This window comes from Rhagoletis pomonella, unplaced genomic scaffold, assembly GCF_013731165.1.
Source record: "Rhagoletis pomonella isolate Grant_MI unplaced genomic scaffold, Rhpom_1.0 Rhpom_scaffold_00002, whole genome shotgun sequence".
Taxonomy (NCBI): domain Eukaryota; kingdom Metazoa; phylum Arthropoda; class Insecta; order Diptera; family Tephritidae; genus Rhagoletis; species Rhagoletis pomonella.
In genome coordinates, this window is record NW_023458556.1 from 39,814,988 (window position 1) to 39,832,416 (window position 17,429).

The window sequence follows — 17,429 nt, forward strand, 5'->3', positions numbered from 1 at the left end:
GTTTGTATAGTTAAGCGCATTTGTGTTTGCATTTTGAGTGAATAATGATTTGGAAAAAAAATCATAAATAAATGTGCAACAATGAAATATTAATATAAGAGATAGCCGCACACTGAGCGCGTGAAACCACAACACGGTTGTCATTGTATTGTTTGTTTTTATTTGTATACTAAATGATATAATTATTCATATGATGTGAGGGATGGTAATTGTGTGTGCTTTCTCAGTCTATGTCGAGAAATAAAATTATGTAGAAAAAATGCATACAGCCTCTTGCTAGAAACGATGACTAATTAAGTGGTTTCTGTAACTGGAGTTCGCTGATTTTGAAAGCCACTCACTAAAATATGTTTTCAAACTAAGATGGTATTACTAGCCGTAAAAAGTTTATAAATGGCCAGCTTTTTAAAAATCAGGATCAATGAAAAATTAGTCAGGACTATTTATTTCGACCCTGAAATCAGTAAATCAGGACGTTTGGTCACCCTAACAATTGATGATTACATCAATGCCAACTTATTTTGTTCATAATAAAAGTTATTGTAAAATTTCAAAATCTAAATCACAGGTTATTTCTACCAAAATTTTCTGATTTTATTGATGCCAACATTCCCTTTCGCTTCATCAAAGAAGTTTGGACATTAAAACTCAATTGCATGTTTCTGTTCTACTGACAAGTGCAGCTACTGAATGCTTCAATAAAAATCGCTTGTTAAACTAAATATAAAGCTGCATATTTGAATTGACTTCATGTCAACCAAAGTCTCCACACATACACCCACACAGCGAATAAAAGCGCGTTTCTGTTTAATATTAATTTGTCAGAACGTAAACCCAATTATCACACACTTAATTAATATACGATTACAGTAAATTTGTTATAATATTACAGTCATAAATTACCGCATAGGTCTCGAGGGTATTTATACGGAGTAAATGTTTTAAAAAAATTGATTTATTTACACTAATTTCTTGCATCCCTGCAGCCGAAATGATTGGCTGACGCTGCTAAAAGTAAAGAATATTTATTTATCGATTTATTTCCATCAGGTATATGATTTTGGTGAAACATTTTCAGCTGCCATGCGACGCTATGGTAGATAGTTAATGTAAGCCAGGGTTGCATGATTTTTAATTAATCGATTTGATAAATCCAAAAATTAATTACATTTCTGAAAGTAAAGGACTTCGTTCAAAAAACACTTTTGAGACAAAGTTCGAACCTCGATTATAACTTTTTTTTTATTGGATAGATTTTTGAGATTTTGGTCTAGCCTGTCTAGACTGTTTGGTCTAGTGAAAGCCTGTTCCTTTACAAAATAATGAAGCTACTAATGAAGAAAATTTATGGCTAAATGAGAAACATATTCAGTGGTCAAATGAAAATGTGCAAGTATTTTTTGTATGAAATATGAACAGGAAAGAGTGCTACGCAGGTGTACATGGCGTATGGGTAACATTTTTTCCTGCTAATTTTTAATAAAAAAATTCGTTACGCATTTTCATTTGAACACTCATTCATTCATTCGAATCATTAGTGGCTTGATTGTTTTGTAATTGACACTGAATCTGTAATTTTTTTATATTTTGCTGTTAAAGTTTGATTTATTTAATTTTTCCATAAAAAAAAAAAAAAAATCTGGAATGATTAATTAATTTCTCAGCAGCTACAAGGCCTATCAAAAAGTTATGTATACTCGGTATGGAGAATTTCATAAGCTTTTTTGCTGCATTTCGTATTACAATTGTTTAATTGGTTCGTAAGATATATGTACGTACTTCATTAACTCGACTTTCGGCATAACCGAGCAATTCTCCACAGGAATTGGATGATGGCATCCATAAAACATTTTTGCTGTAAACCAGTATAATAAATAAAGCAGTGAAATAATTTCATTCTGTACATTAAAAGTTAAAGTATGTGTATTATTTCTAGTGACAATTTTTTACTCATTTGATTATAAGAAATTTGATGTGTGGTTCCATAAAATGAAAGGCATTTAGTGTGTGTTCCATTACCGCGTAAAAAAAAAACAAAACGTACCACATAAAAAACTAAAATGCAATAACTAATGTTTAATTTAACTTTTTAAATACTGGCAAGCCTCTGCTAACAGCTCTAAAAAATATTCCAAATAGTCCAGCTAAGATTTCTTAGCAATTTTTTTACACCTACATATATTATAATATTTAATGTACCTTCTGTACAGGTGGAAACACTTTTCAAAACTATTTTCAAATTGAAATCTTAAAACTCCTTAGTCTGACATGGAGGTAAATATTTCAATCAGGTACTGAGTAAAGTTGAATTAAATTTTTTAAATAGGTGGCAGTCCTTCTAAATATAGTTCAGAAATTAAGACTTTCCAAACCGATTTCGATTAGTACCCATGTTTTAATTATTCATTTAACTTATTAATAAATTTGAATAAAATTTTTGTTTAATAAGTGGCAACCATCTTAAAATACCCAAAATTTTCTCGTTTCGAACTTTAGTGAACAAAGAAAGTTTTTGTGGACAATAGTATATGGACATTTTTAGCGAGTTACTGCTGGGTTCACTTGCATTATCCATATTGCATACAAATATATGTACATACCAACATACGTATATGTCTGCATACATACATATATGTATACACCCGCAGAGGCAATCGGTGTGAGTTGGATGCATTGTTGTAAATAATATTTGCCGTTGGACTGACAACAGTGTAGGCAATCAATTACGCTAACAACTAGCTGCGTTGGCAAACACAAACACACGGATATATGCATATATGTATGTATGTATATAGTGCATATATAGCAGATGCTTATCTTGCAGCAAAATTTTGAGACAGCCTGGCAAAACGCTAGTTCCAAACCAGATATTTCAGAACTGTATCTGAACTACTGAAAAACGGCTGCAGAGCGGGATAGTTGAAATTTGCGGTGTGCTAGTTGTGCTGTCGTCAAAGTCTCTCACATTTAGCATAGGTATGTATGAAAGCCGAGAAGTAAATGTACAAATTCTCACTTATCGTACAATACGAAAGTAGCTCCGCGAGAAGCCCTCCGGCTCTAACATCGTTGGTCGCGACTTCGAACCGCTGTGAAGGCAAATGTGAGTTTTCAGAATAAAAAAAAATATATATGTATATATATATATATAATATGTAAAATAAAATGGTATCTGTAACAGGAAAGAGAAAACGAAAAATATTCAAGAATGGAATCTTAAAAATTCGTTCTCATAAAAAACATTTTTTCCAAGATCTCTCCAAAAGAAACTATGTAGTTGAGAAGGAGTTAAAATGTTTTGCCGAGGATGGCAATTGCCACTTCGTAGGGCATCGCCGCGTTAAATTTTGAATGCATTGATTTGTGATAGGTGAAGAGCAAGTACCGTCCCTATTCAAGCTAGTTCGGCGCGAGTTCTGAACCAGTTTGAAGCAAATCCGTGTATATCTGCTAATACATACAAATGAAGGTATGAATCAATGTGTGCGTGCGCACATGATATTTATTTACATGCACATGTTTATTTACGAGGATGTATGCATTGTGTAAATGTAGATAATGTAACAAACACCACAATCTCAATTAACTTGCAACTTTGACATATACAGTTTAATTCAGAGGTTAATTCACAAAATCACATACACGCGCATACAAACATATCAATTTAGTAATCGTGTATGTGATATTGGCAGAAGCTAAATGCCACTATGACGTTAAAATCCAATATTTCACACAAGAAATGCTGCCCAAGCAACACAAACAATAACATCAACAAAACATATGTATGTATATGAATGGAAACAATAACATGCCACAATTTGTTGCACAACATTGCCAAGAGTACATATACACATAACAGCATGCGACACAATGGAGCTAATAAATATTCAATTTGTTGGGCCAGCTATAGGCCACATTACTTATGTATGTACGTTCACATCACCTTCGTAATGCCTACACAGAGTGTGCCTGCCCTCGACACCTTCTAACAAAGCTGCATTCTTGACTCTTTCGATCTGAAAGTTTAAAGCGCATTATTTAATGCTCGTATAACCATATTGACCAGGTTGGTTAAGCGTCGCATTAACGCTTGTAAGCGAAAATGTAAGTGTCGGCTTTACGTGCACTGGGCAAAGCGTATGTGTAAACACATACATGCATGTGAATGTAACTACATATATGGTTATAAGAACACACATATGGCGAATGTTTGTGTCCGACATTGGCCGTGTGTCGTTCAGAATAATTTTGAAATCACCTGCTCTCACTCGCCGTCGATATTGTAACGTTTGCAAATATTTAAGAATACCTGAATGTATGGTTCTTAGGTGCCCATTTCCTCAAGGTTAATCGACTAGTTTTAAGTTGGATAGGTTTATTTAAATTACTAGTTTCCAACAACTGACAATTTTTAAACAAAATTCGTAACAGTCGGGGTCAGTGGTCCACGGCATATGATGATCCTTGTAAAACTGTGGAAAAAAGATCCACGCATAGACCATATGAGGTCCCTAGCGGTACCATCATTAAGACCAGGGACCGAACCTAACAGTTATTGATGAAAACTGTCATGGAAAAATTCACTATGCAGGATATGTTCTACAACTAAGTGATACAAACCAATCGATTTCTTTTTTCACCGAGATTCAAATTTGAAAATAATTTTTTTTTTTTTGGAATATTTATATATAAATCCAAAATAACAATTATTTTTGATTTTTATAATATGTGTCTTAGATAACAGTTATTGAAGACTTTTATTTATAAAAGTCAACAATAAAAATCGGTCAGTGACTATTACTTTTAACGGTTATCAATATAAATCAGTCACCGACTTTTATTTTTTAAATCATTCGTATAAAAGTCATGAATATTTTTCGCAGTTAAGGTGTTAAGAAACAAAGTTTACTGCGACTTAATACTTAAATGACTTTTATAAGTATTGTATAAAAAATAAAGGTCAGTGAATGATTTTTATTTATGACTTTTATAAATAAAAATCTTCCATAACTGGTATCTAAGACATATAATTTAAAAATCAAAAATAACTGTTATTTGCAGATTATTTAGATAAAAATCAAAAATAATAGTTATTTTGGATTTATAATATAAAAGTCAGAAATAACGTTTTTTAAGGAGCAATTAAAAAAATAATTGTTAAAGAGCGATTTTTTTTTTTGTAAAAGTTATAACTTTTACGGTCCCTGATTAAGACATGATTTAGAGTAACAATACTTGAATCAAATCCAAGGAGAACTTTGGAGACATGTCACTGTCTTCCGAAGAATTGAGTAGCTTCCTTGTGTTTTATTCGGATTTTTGATTGCGATGGAGATTAACAAATTTAGAGCTTGTACGCCCCTCTTCTTTTCTGAACTTCCGGCAGCGGTGCCGTAAGGTTCGCGTTGCGGACAATTGAGGTGGGGCCTTGATCATCGTAGCCGTTGTTTTTCCGGTCCGCTTATCCATTTTTTTTTTTTACTTTTTTTAATCGAGTACAATTAATAAACTATACATATCTGAAAACTCCCCACGCATGTATATCCATAATTAAGTTACACAAACGCTTATATATGTACATATATATTTACATATATGTTTATTCCGATGATGTACGTCGCAAGTGTAAAATTTACTGGTTAAGAACAGTGCAAAACTGCATAAAAACAAAATAACGGTAGCCTAATCTGAAATAATTTATACGTAAAAAATTTAGAGTAGGGATGTATGTAGGTATATAAAAACGAATATATGATAACAATATGGCCGCTATAGAGAAACAGGAAGTCAGTTATATTTTCAATCAAGAAAGTTAGAGAGTATAAAATGCATGTGAACATAATCATTAATATGTATAAATAAGTAGACAAGTGCAATGAAGACATCAAAATTTATACGAATATAAAGTAAAATTAGCAGCAATGTAAAAATAAAAAACTTACATACTTAATGCGAGTACAGAGAAGCAGCCATTTATAGATGTATAGTATGTATTATAAAAATATAAAGCAAAATATTGTATATATAATTAGAATTCAACTGCAAATGAGTCAACTAATAAATTGTATAACTACAAAATGCTTTATATGCGCCGAAAATTTGTTTTCTGAAGCTATTGGCATGTTTAAGACTATAATCATTGAATCAATTAATGAAACTCAAAATAATAGCAACTATTAAATAAAGAAAAATGAAATATTTAGTAATAAATTTTACGTGTTTTATTTCTTCAAAAACTAGCATTTTCAGTAAGTAAGTAATAAGATACGTATCTGACATAAGGGCTTTACATGGATGCCCACACAAATTATTTGTATTTACTTATTCATTGTTTTATTGTTTTGGATCGCTTAGTCTATAAAAGATTACTACTCAGTAAATAATTTGTTGTCTAGCGGCTGTTCTTGGAAGCTCTGTTAAAAGGTCTAACTTCTGAAATGGTTAGATTTCTCATAAAAAGATATTGCACTCAATGAAAAGAAATAAAGGAAAAATGTAAGTAATTTAAAAGTCAGCGCCTTTATTATAGTTCGATGCTCAATACCTTTACAATAAACGAATAGTCGAAGATACGATTCGGATACTCAGACATTTGTGAAACTGAGTCGACCTAGAAAATACGAATAACACTTAAAAGCTACCCTCGAAGAACTAAGGGTGAAGCCATGACGTCCTTGTGGTACCCGCAGATAGTAGTGAGGGAACTCTTTAAGTTAAGGCGCAGCGCGGAATATCAGGAAGAACATAAAGATATGCTCTAGACTGAGAATAAATAAATACGAAAATACGAGTATAAAGATAAAAGGATGGTGGTGAAAGTTGTTGATGTCCATTCACCAGGGAGTGACGCAAAATTACGCTTTCGCATCCGGTTCAAGTAGCTAAGGACTTCCGGTGCTTCCACCAAGTATCCTCTGTGAAGCAATCGAGCATACCCTCAAAAGCGAACACATTTTGAGAACATTCCTGCAATATGTTTTTTCTAGAGGTGGCACGAAGCATTGAAACCCGAAAGTGTGGGACTTGCCTTTCTACTCGCCACACTAAAAACCCACCGCTGCCCCGATTCCCTCGCTCCGTGGAACTACCTCTACTTACCACTGGGGTTTCAGCCACCTCTCTCGCTGAAATGTCTATTGGACAGAGCCCAGGTATCACAAGCGCTACTTCCTCTTACGTACACACTGTAATAGCGCAGAGTCTGTACAATGATCTTGCCTCTTGTGCGTATGAAGATTTTTCGAACGCAACTGACCACCATGCTTGCGTACACCTGCAAGCTAATTTGCTTGGGTCCCTCGTTTTCACCATGGGTCTTAATAGTGCCGATGCAACTTTTTGTGCTTTATCTACTGCATATTCTACGTGTGTCTTCTTAAAAGTTAGCCTACATCAAACTGGTGACTACTCCGCGCACTTTTATACTGCTTGTTAGCACTGCCTTAGCTTTTTGCTGCGCTAACTTAAGTTGCGCTTGCGCTAGCCATGTCTACCTAACCTCCGTTATATGTACGCTTGACTACGACTAAAAATGCATTATCGTCTGAGAAGCCAATAGTTTTAGCACCCTTCCGTATTTTTAGTCGCAGAATGCCATCGTACATTACGTTTCAAAGTAAAGACATAAAATTAAACTCCAATTGAATGCACAGTATAGCCTCGGACCCCCTTTTTTTGATGGCGACCAGAGCAAATGTTTAAAGGGCAATGATTTATGGGGCCTTACGCATTAGCGACAGCGAGTACCGCAGACGATGAAATGATGAGCAGTTTACAACGACATGGACCTAGTGCAGCGAATCACAATAGAAAGTATGCAACTCTAGAGTCGCTAGTGGTAGTAGAGGAAAAGCGAACGATGGAAATACGAAGCTGAGAAGGACTTGGCTTCACTTGACATTTCCAACTGGCATTCATTGGCATAAAAGATAAAAGAAAAACGAATGGCGCGCTTTATTGAACTCGGCCAAAATCGGAGAAGAGTCGAAGATCAGAAAAAAGCATAAATGGCGAAGTGGGAACGGTCTTACATAATTTACTATTGCTGAGCAGAAGCCCATAGCGGCGGAAAACGAAGGATTTAATCTGATTGGGGAAAGTTTAGTATCTCCGGAAATGATGGAATTCACGTATGTGAAGTTGGATAAATTGTTTTCTAGAGAGTAAAAACACTCATATTTCAAAATGGTTCTCTACTTTATAACGTGATCGCATTTCAAGACTTTTAAGGCCGTTAGCGACTGAGCGGAGACTTCGGTCAAGTATAGGAAAAGTATGCACCTTTGAATGGTACTATACTCGCAAACTGTCGCGAGGACTTTCGCCATTTACAATCTCTCGGTGAAAAACGTTCGTGGACAGCACCACCAGCGGAGCTCCACAAAATATAACACATACCACCAGCGGAACTAGTAGCTAAACACATAGCGCTTTTTATAAGTAGTTAAGACAAGAACAGAGGTAATATATTTTATCTTATCTGCGTCTTGCAACAATCTACATATAAAGTGATTTTATAGTACATTTTTCATATTTAAGGAACATTTTAAATCTACATATAAATACATACATATTTATGTATGCATTTTATTTTTCAGAATATGGGTAATAGAAATCCACTTAAAGCCATACTTCAATTGAAAAACGATTCAATTTTGCTTAAAGCTCACAATTTCCCATTTAAAATCATAAATACTCGCGCACACGCATGTAAACCTTTGATTGTATGTATAAGTATGCATAGCTGCATGTATTGGCGCACGCTCGAATGAAATAAGCAGAAACTAATATTTCAACGCCATAAATCATGAAAACACCGTTGGCACTAAACATCTGCGTATTTCACCTGAACGTCGACGCTGCACAGCGTGCAAATACATTCGCACATATGTAGATATGTATGTATGTATGTATGCATGGTCGTGTTCCAGCTAACGCCCACCTGACACCTGAATAGGGAATTACAAATACTTCCTTCTTTTTAGCAATATGGCAAGGAAACTGAGCCGCTGGCTGTCTGGCATCGCATCGCATCGCACCTTTGACTGTATTCGCCTCCATTTGCCAACTTGAACGCGTCGAGTGTCAGCAATATGAGATAAGTGAGCTGAGCTTCCTTTGTCTTCATCCTTTTCTGCCTTTGCCACCTGTGTGCTGCACAGCATAACCGAGGTTGGCGTTACTTAAGGTCATTATGTGTTACAAAACAAGGATGCCAACAAAGTATGAGAAAAACAGAGAAAAAATAATAACAAAAGCAATGCGGGAGCAGGAAGTTAAAAATAAATGTACACTTATATTCAAAATAAATACAAGTATGTACAAATAGAATTCCGGCAATTTAAAAATTGAAAAATTGCTGGCAGAGCGAGTAAGACATACACACGTACATATATATGTATGTATATAAAGACCCTCTTTTTAAGCGACTTCACACACTCATACGTACGTAGGTAAAATATTTTCTAGGAAATGTAATCGATTTCTATTTCACATCGAATGAGTGTCATAGAAGATTTGAGAAAATGCACCTCAATAAAAAATTAATTAGAAGCACACGTATTTGTAATTAACCAAGCAGCTACGCTGAGATTATTTTTTTTTTAGTGTTTCGATTTTCTAGAAACGATTAAACAGACACAAATTAGTCATATCTAGCGATGGTACTATCAATTTTACTCTGTTCGATTTGCTTATTCATTAAGAGTAAACTACCGTCATACCAATGCTTGCAAATTGCGCAAATTTATTTCGAGAACTATGGTTTAGTTCGGGAATGTCAATTTATAATTTTATCGCTGTTGTCTGTACAGTAAGGATGCTCACTTTTCGTTCCAAGGACATTTTAATAAGTAAAATATCCATATCTGGGGTGAAGAGAATCTACTAGAGATTCGGATGGAAATGTTACGTCCTTTTCGAGCGGGGGTAATCGTTGATCCTAACTTCAACGGCGAGCACTTCAGTATAATTCACCCTAAATGGAATGCTAACTAAAGACATGTTTTACAATAGGACTCCGCTTTATCGAAAAATTTCGTGAAATGTTTTCCTTTCTTTTTCTTCTTTCTAATAGGCTATATAACCGGTGTTGCGATTTCGGCGCAGTTTAACTTAGCAGGTCAGTCGTTTCTCTTTTTTACCTACTGACGCTATTTTGAATGTCACCTCCTCCACCTGGCCTTCTTCTACTGCCATCATCGGGTACCGCAATGCATGTTTTGAGAGCTGGAGCATTTGTGTTCATTCACATTGGTGTTAATCTTAGTTCGTATATATACGGAGTTTCCCAGATACCAGGCGGTAATCAGAGCCTCTTCGGTTCTTGTCTGTACATACATTTCTTCCGCACACTTAACTGGAAAATCGGATCGTTAAAGTATACGAAAATGGAATCGGTAAACGGACAAAGATCCGCATTCCTTTTTTCTGGCTGGCTTAATATCTGCCATTTTATTTACAAGAGAAAATAAATTAGGATCATATAAATAGCTGTACATATATATCTATGTTCTGCATTAAAAAGAAAATTTAAAAAAGGCAGGTAGATTAAAAAAATAAAAGTTTTTTTATGGGAGCAGGAGCGGAGCTCGGAGCGAAATAAAATACTGAAGCAGAGCTAGAGCGTAGCGATGAAAATAAAGGCTTTGCTCCGAAGCCCTGGTCTCGCTAATGCCTTAGACTAATGTGTTAGACAGGCCATGGTGATATCTCATGAAACTGCTGGTGAACTGGTCAGAGGCGGCATCATTCAGGTAATATCGCCACGAAAAGAGAGAGTGGGAACTCTCTTGGATACTTTCGGAGTTCTCTAGGAAAGATGGTTCTCGAGACAACTCAGCGAACGCTGGGTAACCCCCGAGCTTGCATTATTGCGAGGTCATTTTTACCGGGAGTGAACCGAAAAAGGTCTACGGATCTCTTTAGGCTCGCGAGGCCAGATATCTCGATTCTGGTAGTTGCACTGATTGGCCACTGCCACTGGATTCACGCAGTGATATTAGATATCTTAGTGGACCTCTTTTGTCGCAGCTGCATTGATGACGACGAGGTGGAATCATATCAACACTTCCTCTTAAACTACGTGCGGTTCGGTTATGCCCAATATCTGTTCTCGGCATGCCCTTGACAAGGGAAAACCAGCTTCACCTAGCCTAACCTAACCCCAACATATTTGAAAATGATAACCGTAAATTGCTACGTTGATGCTTAGACGTGTCTTCGCTGACTGTTTGTTGACGAGAGATATTTCGAGAGAATAGAAAAGACGTAGCCCTGATTTTTACAGATGATCCCAAGGCATACACCAGCAAATGTACGCTCTTCAAAAAAAAATTAACCTGAGCGGTTCAGTTCTACGGCTGTTGTTATTTTCAACAACAACAATGGCTTGGGCTTTCTGTGGGGCTGACGGTGTTGCTCAACGTCATTCTACTAAGGAGAATAAGTTTCGCGGGGATACTTGTAGAAAGGCAAGATCTTTTCCTAGCATCGAAACCGGATTTGAAATCTAAAAAATATGGTGTGCCTCGATCTCCCTCTCGCGAGTCTTTTCCAAAATTTGGCGTATTGTAAATACCTGATCTACATATGGTGGATTTTCAAAATCTCAGGCCGCACTGTTAAGGCTCCTCCAGTTCGTTTATGGTAGGCTTCAGTCTTTTACACGATGCGCTCGATAACACCCTATGGGGCATATTAAGAAGGCTGTTGACGCAAAAGGCGGTGTCACTCTTCCTGTGGATTGGGCAGAACACAGTTAAATTTCAGTCGTCGTGCATGCCTACATCTGGCCATATTCTGCATGCATCTTTCCAACTCCTAACCACCGTAAGGCAGTTGCTCAGCTGGCAAGACGTCAGCTCCATAAGCTCTTTTGTTTTCAGATGCGTAATTGCTATTCGTACCTCATCATACTAAGGCGTTAGGACGTCGACTCCATTATTATAGAATGGGGGCTCGGATTCGTTTTTTTCACTACTTTCCAGGATCTTGACATTCAAGTGAGTTGAAAAGTTTTCCCTCCATCATTTAAGTAAGTTCTGGACACGGGTCACTAGGTCGCCGGAATTGTCTTTCACATTCACGTACTTCGGACTAACTTTTTATTACGTAAAATACGTCCCACTTTCCTGTTCAGCCCCTACATATATCGGTCCCAAATAGCTTGCGTTTCAGCAGATCTCAGCGTGGCTCTGTAGACGGAATCTTTTTTTCTAATCGGTATACTATTTAGCTGTTCTTTGCAGTTTACTAAAATCCGACTATTTTATATTATTACCTCGGAGGTGGGAATTGTAGCTCCACTGCTGACATATGTTTTGTTGAAGGATACTCTTAAAGAGAGAATAAAGTGTCTGTTTTTTGTGATTGCATCTTTGCGGCGTTGAGCTTTCCTTGCGATGTTTGACGCAAATTTGCAGCTGCACAGAGGCGTGTGCCTATCTTGGCTGCAATAGAAAAGTGTTGCGAGTCGATGTGTTTCTCGTTTTTCGATCTGGAAACAGCCTTGATGGAAATTTTTATGGTGCATCGCACCATGTTTGGGCTCGATGACGTCGATCAGCGTTAATCGTTAGGGAAAAGGGGGCTGAATTTTCTGACTGTACTCCCAAAGTGGCTTTGTTGCTCACACTGTCACTGAAGTAGCCAAGTATGATTTTTATGCCGTGACAGTCACCTTCATGTTGTCGTCATTTGCATTACCAAAAACCAATCATTGAAATACGTGAAATTCATGTACCCTGGATCACTAGCGCCCTTTAAGATGAGTAAATATGGAGGTACAAAGCACCTGTTTCTTCCTAAATAAATTAATTTTTTATCTTTCTAGTGTCCTCTCACTGTGGGCACTAAACCAAACTCTTCCATTTCGCATTTTACTTTCCCGTTGTGGTTACAATTCAATATAAACAGAAAATAGAACTGGTGATCACATCGATAACAACCGAAATGAAAACGTTGCCGAGACGCTACAGCAAACTCTAATTTCCAAGCAAACCGAAAAAGCAAGCAAATATGTACAACAAATAAATATCTAGATACTACATATTTATAACAACGAATATAGATGCTCATTGCCAACAACAACAAGAGGAGTAGGTAGATTTAGTGACTTTCATTGAACGGCGAGTGGATAAACGGCACACCATTACCGTTTACCGTGCAGTTTGTGGTATCACTAGTCCGATATCCTGAACGCACGATTGCGCGCTGGAATATTTTAATTTCCTTTTGTTCGACAGCTCAGTGTGGTGACGTCGTTAACAAAGCGCCGCACCTACATTGCTCACGAACAACGTATATAGTGACAGCAACTAGGATGATAGCAACAACGTAATCGAAATTTCTAAATGGCAGCAAAAAAAAGCAGAAAAACAAACAAATGCAGCGAAAAACAAAGCTAACAACAACAAATGCATACAACAACCAGTGCACCTATGCAACAACACTGGGTGCATGTTGGAGTTGGCGGGCGAGTGGTGGAGGTGGTGGAGCAACTGCAAATATTTCCCCAAAAACGGGCAGTCACTTCCGCTTCCGTCTAAGCTAGTTGCACACATATACACGTACAAGTGAATGGGTAAAGTGGTTAAGCGGTTTGCGGAACTCTATTGGCCATACAGGCGAACGAGAGAATCGAAAACAGGATTTGTTGTTTGCATTTTCGATTTTCCAATTTTGGTTTGGGTGATTTTCTTTTTTTGCTTTTAGTTTTCATTTCCTACTCTCACTCGACTTTAGCTTTATGCTATTTGCGCTGCACCTGAAACACACGAAAATAGAATTTACTTTTTTTTCTTTGTTTGAGTTGGTGTAGTAGTTAGTGCTTTTGGGTGCAAGTTACAAAAATCAAAGGGGGTGCATATGGAAATAAAGGGTGGTGTATTAGGACTTTTGACCTTGAAAAGCAGCTCCCGAAAATGTTTGAAAATTTCGCTTAATTTTCGTAAAACAAAGTACAACTTTAAAGAGGATTGCGAGTCTTAGACAGAAACGTACTTTAAGCTAGCTAGAGCGGAACTATATTGGACACATGTCACTCGAAAAGTTTTTCCACTAATCCAGTAGCTCTGCAAGAACTGAATTACTTTATTTAGTTTACTGCTCTGCCTTGAGATCGGCTTGACCACAAAAATTCGATAGATAAATAGAAAGCGAAAGAAAAAGCCGTATTGCCCTAGATATCTACATACGTGTATACACACATAGATTAGTGAACATCTAAGAGAATGGATGTTCACATAGAACCTATAGAAAATTGCAAAAGTTTCCCTTGCGCATGTATATCTGTTAGTTGAAAGTCTTTTGTTAGACAACTGAAAAACAGTAGACAAAATAGTTTGAAAGATTTCGTTTATTCTGGCAAGAAAGACTTACAAAAAAGGCTTACTTGCCAACAATCATCGTTGAAAGGTCTTTTGACAGAAAGCACTTGTATATCATTTTGCTCACGCTGCTTAAACAATTGTAATGGCCGACTTAGCAAAGCACTGGCTTGCCATTCGATAAATCCGAGGTTCGAGTCCTCGGGCTGCGGGAAATTTTCTTATTTTCTTTTCGCAATTTTTTTTTAAGATTTTTTATTTAAAATTTTTTGTTTTAATTTTTAGTAATCAATTAAATTTTATATTTAAATTTTATTCTTGTATGTATGTTTTTTATTTTAATTTTGAGACTTACATAACTGCTTTATAATGAATCTTCTTTTCATTTCATTTATTTTTTAGATACATGTATTTTTTTTTTCTTTTTAAACAAATTTTTTTAAGGGAAAAATATTCTTTTAATTTAATTTAATTTTTAAAAACCTATTTTATTAGTTTCTTTTTTAATTTTATAAATTATTTTAAATTTTTTAACCTCTTCATTTCAATTTCATTTAATTCTTGGGAATATATTTTCTTTTTAATTTATTGCTTTTTTTCTATTTTGATTTAATTTTCAGATTTCGTTGTTTTAAAATGAAACAGTTATTTTTCTAAATATCATTTACTTCTTAGAGTCTGATTTTTTAGTTTTTTTCTCTTTTGATTACATGCTTTCCTTATTATAATTTAATTTTCACTTAATATTTAGTTTTTATAATTTAAAAAAATAATATATTTTTTCATTTAATTTTTAAAAAACTTGTTTCTAAAAAACAAACAGAACAACATCGAGGAGGCCCCTCGTTCGCAGGTCTTTCCAAAGACAGACAAACGCTTTCAAGATAGTTGCCAAAACTGACAATTGTCTCAGGAAAGGCTTTTGTCTTTGTCAGAATTGCCCTGTTAAGCTGATGTGCTCATGTTGCTACATTCCCCTGTTCCACATACAAACGTAATATGTGAGTGTACCCGCCACAAATTTAAACTATAATACAATCATTATCTCTGAGCACTATTTAGAGAAATTCTGCATAATGAGCTCCAAATTTTTTTTTAGCTCAAATCGATTCCGGGGGTATCCAAAAATATAACAATTTAAATACATACTACGCTTTTCACAAAGTTGTAGGTACTTATACAAAGGAGAAAGGATCTTCGCCATAAGAAGTGTGGTTGAGTTTGTTTTTTTCTTGACTGAAATTTTTTTTTACCGAAAGTACTTCTTTACGAATATGGAAATACTAAAACCTAAAATCGATTTTGGAACACCCCTTAACTTTGTACATACAAGTGTTCTACAAATATGCCGGTACTTTCACTATATTTTGTATGTTTATTCAGATATATGTATATATGTATATGTATGTATGTTTGTGGAAAAACTGCACGGCAAGTTTCCTAAGAATATTTTCGTTCCGATTCGGTTTTTGATGATATTTTCCAATTTCTATTTATGTATTACAAATAGTGTGAAAGCACTGCATGGTTTTTATATTATTTTAGTTGGTGTATGTAAGTCGAAATTGGAAATTTTTATTTTGAATTCTCAATTCACGGCTATGCTCGCTCTTTGAATGTCACTTCTGCTGCAGAGTTATCCAAAATGTTACTTACTAGAGGATGAATCGAAGTAAAGGTAATAAAACATAAATGTTGCCTTCATTAAGAGTCATTTAGTAAATTTTAACCATAGTACCTATGTGAGAGAAAATGATAATCTCGCCACTTTTCAGTTAACAAATTAAAAGGTGATTTAATAAAATTTGTGAGAAAAAATTTCAAATTTAATAAATTTGATTTGAAAGCACAGCAGTGCCTTATTAAACCTATCTATCTACCTTAGGTCGAAATGTTCTCGCAAAAGTGAATAAACTGCCCAAAACTACGGGAACGCGGCGTAAAATAGTAGACCATGTCAGCTACCGTATCTTATTGTATTCTCGTGTTAAGGAAAACTCCCCACCGCATGACGGTGACGTTGTCGTTCCTTCTCTCTCTCTCTGTCAAGAGAAATTTTATATTTTGATACGGACAGCAGGTACGGAAGGGCTCTAAACGTCCAATCGCACAAAATTATAAATTTAAGATTTGACCGGCAGCAAACACAATAACGTTAAACTAATGGCTCATTTGATAAATATTTTTTCTCTTATCAATGAAAGAAAAGCTTAATATGCACATATTTATTATTTATTTGAATGTTTAAAATGTTTCCTCTTCTTCCGTCAGTTTGACAATTTTCACAAACTCGCCCCGGAAAATAGGCCGGCTTCGGGCTAGTAACAAGCAAATATTACTCGCTCAAAGTCGCTCTCAACATTCCGAGAGCCCACCAAAGAAACACAAATTGTGCACTGTCGGGCAACCTGTGCGTCCCGGTTTTAAGAATGTAAAAGTTGGCAACCTTGGAGCACACCATCAAATCAAACTTATTCCAGAAGGCAAATAAAAAATGGTCGACAGAAAAAAATATCGACTCAGAAGTTGGACGATCCGACTAGAGAAAATCCGATCGAAGCAAATCGGTTTAGCCGTTTCGTAGTTTAGTCACATACAAGGTACAGAAATTCTATGAAATATTTTAAGCGAAAACCTTTCCACACAAAAGTTCCAAAAAAGTACTAGCCCGAACATAAACTGCCTTATCCTGAGTTTCGCCTGAAAAAAAATTCACCCGAAAATTTGTCATCCGCCCATAGTAAAACCATGGAAACCAAAAGTGAAAAGTGAACCGGTTCAGGGAAAATGAAAATCATGATAAGGCTGAATGAAAACGACGAGCTACTGTGGTCTACAGCTGTCAAATTATTTTAAAAAGTACTCTTATGTAGATAATTAATTTGGCGACGACCGGGCTACGCGACAGATGTGGTTGTGGCCAGATTAAATCAATTTCTATTTTTCCGGCGACAGATAAGGTTCCGTCTCCGTCTATACTTTTATGACAAACTCATACAAATTCTTAATGTCGGTGTCGCGTTCAAAAAGATCATGTCGTCATCGACAAAGCGTTTAGATAAAGAAGATAACAAATTGGAAGCTGTGGCCCTTAGCTCGTCG